The 7,500-nt window shown below is 41.5% G+C and overlaps 7 non-coding genes and 11 pseudogenes across 7 annotated transcripts in view; all 18 read right to left on the bottom strand.

Moving 5' to 3' along the window:
• LOC125001353 overlaps window positions 1-59 on the bottom strand; it is a 119-nt gene extending 60 nt beyond the window's left edge. The window contains exon 1 of the ribosomal RNA XR_007111612.1: window positions 1-59. This exon is cut by the window's left edge and continues 60 nt beyond it. This is a non-coding gene — a ribosomal RNA (5S ribosomal RNA).
• A 1,765-nt stretch (window positions 60-1,824) lies between these two features.
• On the bottom strand, window positions 1,825-1,933 carry LOC125001621 (annotated as a pseudogene).
• Window positions 1,934-2,034: 101 nt separating this feature from the next.
• LOC125001864 lies at window positions 2,035-2,153 on the bottom strand (annotated as a pseudogene).
• A 101-nt stretch (window positions 2,154-2,254) lies between these two features.
• Window positions 2,255-2,373, bottom strand: LOC125001790 (annotated as a pseudogene).
• A 101-nt stretch (window positions 2,374-2,474) lies between these two features.
• LOC125001652 lies at window positions 2,475-2,593 on the bottom strand (annotated as a pseudogene).
• A 1,983-nt stretch (window positions 2,594-4,576) lies between these two features.
• LOC125001426 lies at window positions 4,577-4,695 on the bottom strand. Its single transcript, XR_007111682.1, has one exon. It is a non-coding gene; the product is annotated as a 5S ribosomal RNA (ribosomal RNA).
• A 103-nt stretch (window positions 4,696-4,798) lies between these two features.
• Window positions 4,799-4,917, bottom strand: LOC125001753. Its single transcript, XR_007111718.1, has one exon. It is a non-coding gene; the product is annotated as a 5S ribosomal RNA (ribosomal RNA).
• Window positions 4,918-5,018: 101 nt separating this feature from the next.
• LOC125001817 lies at window positions 5,019-5,137 on the bottom strand (annotated as a pseudogene).
• Window positions 5,138-5,238: 101 nt separating this feature from the next.
• LOC125001685 lies at window positions 5,239-5,357 on the bottom strand (annotated as a pseudogene).
• A 99-nt stretch (window positions 5,358-5,456) lies between these two features.
• On the bottom strand, window positions 5,457-5,574 carry LOC125001442 (annotated as a pseudogene).
• Window positions 5,575-5,675: 101 nt separating this feature from the next.
• Window positions 5,676-5,794, bottom strand: LOC125003031. The gene has a single exon (XR_007111900.1). It is a non-coding gene; the product is annotated as a 5S ribosomal RNA (ribosomal RNA).
• A 101-nt stretch (window positions 5,795-5,895) lies between these two features.
• LOC125003034 lies at window positions 5,896-6,014 on the bottom strand. Its single transcript, XR_007111903.1, has one exon. It is a non-coding gene; the product is annotated as a 5S ribosomal RNA (ribosomal RNA).
• Window positions 6,015-6,114: 100 nt separating this feature from the next.
• LOC125001733 lies at window positions 6,115-6,233 on the bottom strand (annotated as a pseudogene).
• A 101-nt stretch (window positions 6,234-6,334) lies between these two features.
• LOC125002709 lies at window positions 6,335-6,453 on the bottom strand (annotated as a pseudogene).
• A 101-nt stretch (window positions 6,454-6,554) lies between these two features.
• On the bottom strand, window positions 6,555-6,663 carry LOC125002358 (annotated as a pseudogene).
• Window positions 6,664-6,764: 101 nt separating this feature from the next.
• Window positions 6,765-6,883, bottom strand: LOC125003299. The gene has a single exon (XR_007112158.1). It is a non-coding gene; the product is annotated as a 5S ribosomal RNA (ribosomal RNA).
• A 101-nt stretch (window positions 6,884-6,984) lies between these two features.
• On the bottom strand, window positions 6,985-7,102 carry LOC125003022. The gene has a single exon (XR_007111891.1). It is a non-coding gene; the product is annotated as a 5S ribosomal RNA (ribosomal RNA).
• A 101-nt stretch (window positions 7,103-7,203) lies between these two features.
• Window positions 7,204-7,322, bottom strand: LOC125001547 (annotated as a pseudogene).
• Between the last annotated feature and the right edge of the window lie 178 nt (window positions 7,323-7,500).

Below are 7,500 nucleotides of genomic sequence, written 5' to 3'. Positions count from 1 at the left end.
CTGCTTGGCTTCCGAGATCAAATGAGATCAGGCGTGTTCAGGGTGGTATGGCCGTAAGCAACTTTAACTGTCACAAACGCAGTATATATAAGTGGTCAAAATCATCATTGCATGTATTTTTTTTTTTGAGCTGAAGCTTTTCTACAATGATACAGTCTGCCAGGAAGTAGAGTCAGAATGTAACAGGTAGATATGAATCAGAGAGAAAAACAAGGCGACCGGGTCCAACCAGGGTTTTGGGTTTTGATTTGTGTTTAAACTGAACACTGCCTGAGATTGGCTTATCGTGGAAAGGCCCACTGCACCTTAGCCAATCATCATCACCTATGCGGACGTCGCAGCTGTTTCAGCATGTCAGTTTCAGCATATCAATTTCAACTTTTGCCTGTCTGAAAATTGCCGGACGGCTCTTGTTGACTTTGACGCAGACTTTCTCGTTGGTTTTTGCAGCATTTGGTAACAAATTCGAAGCCGCCCTCTCTGAGGAAAGATTGCACTTTCAGGCAATTTCCCCGAGTGCTCCCCCACTAGATATTCAGCTCTTTTGGGTGTTTTGTTGGTTGCCATTGATGCTTGTTATTCGGGAAATTTTTTTTGTAAAACTTTGGACGAAAATCAATGAACCATGCTCTATTCAAGTGTGTTCCCCTTTTCTTGCTTGCAGTTCAATTTGTAACTCTGAGAAGCACGAAAGAATGTACAGATCCACAGAGGCTTGTATAAAACAAACTTTCAGTAAGATCAAAGGCAAAGATTCTATGCCATCATGGCCAAAGGAAAAGATTTGATGAAATCATCCCAAGGGCAGAATTCTATGACATCATGAAGGAAAACATTCTATGGCACATTCTATGTAAATTTTGTGAGGAGTGCGCTAGGAAGAGAAAGTGTGGGAAAGATTTTCAAAATTTCTGACCATTGAAATTGGCCGTTAGCACGTTAACTTAGCCCCGTAGTTAGCTCCCCACTCCACCGAATGCTAACGACCACGTTTCTTTCCACTGGCTTCGTTTATTTTGGCGTCAGTTTAAATTGTGGACAACAGCAAACTGATGCAAAATACAAGCAATGTTACTAAAACACTTGTCAATATTTCTAATGACAAATCTCGAAAGCACACGTCGGCTACCACCTCAGACGTTGGGGTTTGCTGTATTGCCCGAAAGAAATGCAAAAAACAGAACTAATTTACATAATACTTACATCATTGTGTAGTAAAGCCACAAGTAGCGCTGTTAATAGGTTCCAGCTAGACCATTATGTACCTCAGAGGGAAATACGATAAAGAATCAGCCGCACATAATTAAACTACACGTGACACAAACATATTGATTATACAATGTGGATGAGGCTTAAACAAACCTTTACACACAGTTATGGGAGCATGTTGGTCTAATTTTTGTATATTGTTTTTGCGCACCTACAGACGCACATGCGACTACATGCGCTCACATGGAGTAACGTTACATCCATACGTAGTTCCCGGCATGCTCACGCACATACAAAAGAAACGATGGATGAAACAGGGCGATGACGTCATGGGATGTCTTCCTTTGATGATGTCCTCAATTGTTTTCCTTTGATGATGATGTCATGAAATGTTTTCCTTTGATCATGATGGCATAGAATCTTTGCCTTCATTACATCATCAAAATACATGCAATGATCATTTTGACGACTTATATATACTGCTTTAGTGACATTTGACATTGCTTACGGCCATACCAACCTGAACACGCCCGATCTCGTCTGATCTCAAGTACTTACATCATTGCATGTATTTTGATGATGTAAATGTTACCATGTCTCCTGATGAGAATGAAAAGCTTACAGCACCTGGTATTCCCAGGCGGTCTCCCATCCAAGTACTAACCAGGCCCTACACTGCTTAGCTTCCGAGATCAGGCGTGTTCAGGGTGGTATGGCCGTAAGCAATGGTGACTGTCACAAACGCAGTATATATAAGTGGTCAAAATCATCATTGCATGTATTTTGATGATGTAAATGTTACCATGTCTCCTGATGAAAATGAAAGGCTTACAGCAACTAGTATTCCCAGGCGGTCTCCCATCCAAGTACTAACCAGGCCCGACCGTGCATAGCTTCCGAGATCAGACGAGATCGGGCTTGTTCAGGTTGGTATGGCCGTAAGCAATGTCAAATGTCACTAAAGCAGTATATATAAGTGATCAAAATGATCATTGCATGTATTTTGATGATGTAAATGTTACCATGTCTCCTGATGAGAATGAAAAGCTTACAGCAACTGGTATTCCCAGGCGGTCTCCCATCCAAGTACTAACCAGGCGCTACACTGCTTGGCTTCCGAGATCAGACGAGATCAGGCGTGTTCAGGGTGGTATGGCAGTAAGCAATGGTAACTGTCACAAACGCAGTATATATAAGTGGTCAAAATCATGATTGCATGTATTTTGATGATGTAAATGTTACCATGTCTCCTGATGAAAATGAAAGGCTTACAGCGACTAGTATTCCCAGGCGGTCTCCCATCCAAGTACCAACCAGGCCCGACACTGCTTGGCTTCCGAGATCAGACGAGATCGGGCGTGTTCAGGTTGGTATGGCCGTAAGCAATGTCAAACATCATGAAAGCAGCATATATAAGTGGTCAAAATGATCATTTCATGTATTTTGATGATGTAAATGTTACCATGTCTCCTGATGAAAATGGTAACAAATTCAAAGCCGCCCTCTCTGAGGAAAGATTGCACTTTCAGGCAATTTCCCAGAGTGCTCCCTACTGAGATATTCAGCTCTTTTGCTGTTTTGTTGGTTGCCATTGATGCTTGTTATTCGGGAAATGTTTTGTAAAACTTTGGACGAAAATCAATGAACCATGCTCTATTCAAGTGTGTTCCTTGTCTTGCTTGCAGTCAATTTGTAACTCTGAGAAGCACTAAAGAATGTACAGATCCACAGAGGCTTGTATAAAACAAACTTTCAGTAAGATCAAAGGCAAAGATTCTATGCCATCATGGCCAAAGGAAAAGATTTGATGAAAGGACAGAATTCTATGACATCATGAAGGAAAACATTCTATGGCACATTCTATGTAAATTTTGTGAGGAGTGCGATAGGAAGAGAGAGTGTGGGAAAGATTTTCCAAATTTCTTCTGTTTTCTGTGATAATTTTCTTTTCTCTCACTCTGGTTGTGTTTTCATTTAGGTTCCTCGATCAAAGTTTTAATTAACACCTTCAATCTTGAGTGTCACATAGTGAGATCTATAACACTGCTGTCCGATGGTACTATTGATATGATAATATATGTCGTCAGATTTTGGCATGAACAACCAAAATCACCACTACCACTCTTCTACCAACTGTATCAGTATTATTAATAAATGTAATTATTTTTGTACCTTTAACATATTTACTTTTATATAGTTTCTCTCCTTTGGTTTTGGTTTGTTTTATCATTTTGCATTGTCTGTAAAACCTTCATTTCTCCACGGGGAATAACGTAAAATAGTCCTGCCTTATCTCTAATTCAAGATTCAAGTGATTCAGTACATCTAATGACAACTAAGTGGGGTCTTTTTTATTTTCATAGATCACTCTTTTATACATGTCTCATAAAAAGTCCAGCATTAGAGCATAAACACTTAAATAAGAAGGGTGGCTGTTCGACTATAGTTGTAGTTGTACAACTATTTAACACGGTACCAGATCGCAGCATCACAACGGGCTACCACCTCAGACGTTAGGGTTTGCTGTATTGCCCGAAAGAAACGCAAAAACAGAACTAATTTACATAATACTTACATCATTGTGTAGTAAAGCCACAAGTAGCGCTGTTAATAGGTTCCAGCTAGACCATTATGTACCTCAGAGGGAAATACGATAAAGAATCAGCCGCACATGATTAAACTACACGTGACACAAACATATTGATTATACAATGTGGATGAGGCTTAAACAAACCATTACACACAGTTATGGGAGCATGTTGGTCTAATTTTTGTGTATTGTTTTCGCGCACGTACAGACGCACGTGCGACAACATGCGCGCACATGGAGTAACGTTACATCCATACGTAGTTCCGTGCATGCTCACGCACATACAAAAGAAACAATGGATGAAACAGGGCGATGACGTCATGGGATGTCTTCCTTTGATGATGTCCTCAATTGTTTTCCTTTGATGATGATGTCATAAAATGTTTTCCTTTGATCATGATGGCATAGAATCTTTGCCTTTGATCTTATTGAAAGTTTGTTTTATACAAACCTAGGTGGGTCCGTAGATTCTGTTAGACTTTCAAACTGAAAGCAAGCGAGACAAGCAAACACGGGCGTCTTACGAGGTGGTATGGTGTCAGTCACAAAAGCGGTACATATAAGTGGTCAAAATCAATATTGCATGTATTATGATGATGGAAATGTTCCTGTGTCCCCTGATGAAAATGAAAGGCTTACAAGACCTGGGCGTGTTCAGGTTGGTATGGCCGTAAGCAATGTCAAACATCACTAAAGCAGTATATATAAGTGGTCAAAATCATCATTGCATGTATTTTGATGATGTAAATGTTACCATGTCTCCTGATGAAAATGAAAAGCTTACAGCACCTGGTATTCCCAGGCGGTCTCCCATCCAAGTACTAACCAGGCCCTACAATACTTAGCTTCCGAGATCAGACGAGATCAGACGTGTTCAGGGTGGTATGGTCGTAAGCGACGTTAACTGTCACAAACGCAGTATATATATAAGTGGTCAAAATGATCATTGCATGTATTTTGATGATGTAAATGTTACCATGTCTCCTGATGAAAATGAAAAGCTTACAGCACCTGGTACTCCCAGGCGGTCTCCCATCCAAGTACTAACCAGGCCCGACACTGCTTGGCTTCCGAGATCAAACGAGATCAGGTGTGTTCAGGGTGGTATGGCCGTAAGCAACATTAACTGTCACAAACGCAGTATATATAAGTGGTCAAAATCATCATTGCATGTATTTTGATGATGTAAATGTTACCATGTCTCCTGATGAGAATGAAAAGCTTACAGCACCTAGTATTCCCAGGCGGTCTCCCATCCAAGTACTAACCAGGCCCGACCATGCTGAGCTTCCGAGATCAGACGAGATCGGGCTTGTTCAGGTTGGTATGGCCGTAAGGAATGTCAAATGTCACTAAAGCAGTATAAATAAGTGATCAAAAGGATCATTGCATGTATTTTGATGATGTAAATGTTACCATGTCTCCTGATGAAAATGAAAGGCTTACAGCATCTAGTATTTACAGGCGGTCTCCCATCCAAGTACTAACCAGGCCCGACACTGCTTAACTTCGGAGATCAAATGAGATCAGGCGTTTTCAGGGTGGTATGGCCGTAAGTAACGTTAACTGTCACAAACGCAGTATATATAAGTGGTCAAAATCATCATTGCATGTATTTTGATGATGTAAATGTTACCATGTCTCCTGATGAATGAAAAGCTTACAGCACCTGGTATTCCCAGGCGTCTCCCATCCAAGTACTAATCAGGCCCGACCATGCTTCGCTTCCGAGATCAGACGAGATCGGGCGTGTTCAGGTTGGTATGGCCGTAAGCAATGTCAAATGTCACTAAAGCACTATATATAAGTGGTCAAAATGATCATTGCATGTATTTTGATGATGTAAATGTTACCATGTCTCCTGATGAAAATGAAAGGCTTACAGCACCTGGTATTCCCAGGCGGTCTCCCATCCAAGTACTAACCAGGCCCTACACTGCTTAGCTTCCGAGATCAGACGAGATCAGGCGTGTTCAGGGTGGTATGTCCGTATGCAACTTTAACTGTCACAAACGCAGTATATATAAGTGGTCAAAATCATCATTGCATGTATTTTGATGATGTAAATGTTACCATGTCTCCTGATAAAAAAGAAAAGCTTACAGCACCTGGTATTCCCATTCGGTCTCCCATCCAAGTACTAACCAGGCCCGACCGTGCTTAGCTTCCGAGATCAGACGAGATCGGGCGTGCTCAGGTTGGTATGGCCGTAAGCAATGTCAAATGTTACTAAAGCATTATATTAAGTGGTCAAAATGATCATTGCATGTATTTTGATGATGTAAATGTTACAATGTCTCCTGATGAGAATGAAAAGCTTACAGCACCTGGTATTCCCAGGCGGTCTCCCATCCAAGTACTAACCAGGCCCTACACTGTTTAGCTTCGGAGATCAGACAAGATCAGGCGTGTTCAGGATGTTATGGCCATAAGCAATGGTGTCTGTCACAAACGCAGTATATATAAGTGGTCAAAATCATCATTGCATGTATTTTGATGATGTAAATGTTACCATGTCTCCTGATGAAAATGAAAGGTTTACAGGATCTAGTATTTACAGGCGGTCTCTCATCCAAGTACTAACCAGGCCCTACACTGCTTAACTTCGGAGATCAAATGAGATCAGGCGTTTTCAGGGTGGAATGGCCGTAAGTAACGTTAACTGTCACAAACGCAGTATATATAAGTGGTCAAAATCATCATTGCATGTATTTTGATGATGTAAATGTTACCATGTGTCCTGATGAAAATGAAAGGCTTACAGCACCTAGTATTCCCAGGCGGTCTCCCATCCAAGTACTAACCAGGTCCGACCATGCTTAGCTTCCAAGATCAGGCATGTTCAGGGTGGTATGGCCGTAAGCAACTTTAGCTGTCACAAACGCAGTATATATAAGTGGTCAAAATCATCATTGCATGTATTTTGATGATGTAAATGTTACCATGTCTCCTGATGAGAATGAAAAGGCTACAGCACCTGGAATTCCCAGGCGGTCTCCCATCCAAGTACTAACCAGGCCCGACCATGCTTAGCTTCCGAGATCAGACGAGATCAGGCGTGTTCAGGTTGGTATGGCCGTAAGCAATGTCAAATGTCACTAAAGCAGTATATATAAGTGGTCAAAATGATCATTGCATGTATTTTGTTGATGTAAATGTTACCATGTCTACTGATGAAAATGAAAGGCTTACAGCACCTGTATTCCCAGGCGGTCTCCCATCCAAGTACTAACCAGGCCCGACCATGCTTAGCTTCCGAGATCAGACGAGATCAGGCGTGTTCAAGTTGGTATGGCCGTAAGCAATGTCAAATGTCACTAAATCAGTATATATAAGTGGTCAAAATGATCATTGCATGTATTTTGATGACGTAAATGTTACCATGTCTCCTGATGAGAATGAAAAGCTTACAGCACCTGGTATTCCCAGGCGGTCTCCCATCCAAGTACCAACCAGGCCCGACGCTGCTTAGCTTCCGAGATCAGGCGTGTTCAGGCGTGTTCAGGGTGGTATGGCCGTAATCAACATCAAATGTCACAAACGCAGTATATATAAGAGGTCAAATTCATCATTGCATGTATTTTGTTGATGTAAATGTTACCATGTCTACTGATGAAAATGAAAGGCTTACAGCACCTAGTATTCCCAGGCGGTCTCCCATCCAAGTACTAAATAGGCCGACCGTGCTTAGCTTCCGAGAT

Source organism: Mugil cephalus, chromosome 23 (genome assembly GCF_022458985.1).
Source record: "Mugil cephalus isolate CIBA_MC_2020 chromosome 23, CIBA_Mcephalus_1.1, whole genome shotgun sequence".
Lineage (NCBI taxonomy): Eukaryota > Metazoa > Chordata > Actinopteri > Mugiliformes > Mugilidae > Mugil > Mugil cephalus.
This window is presented reverse-complemented; position numbering and strand designations above follow the sequence as displayed.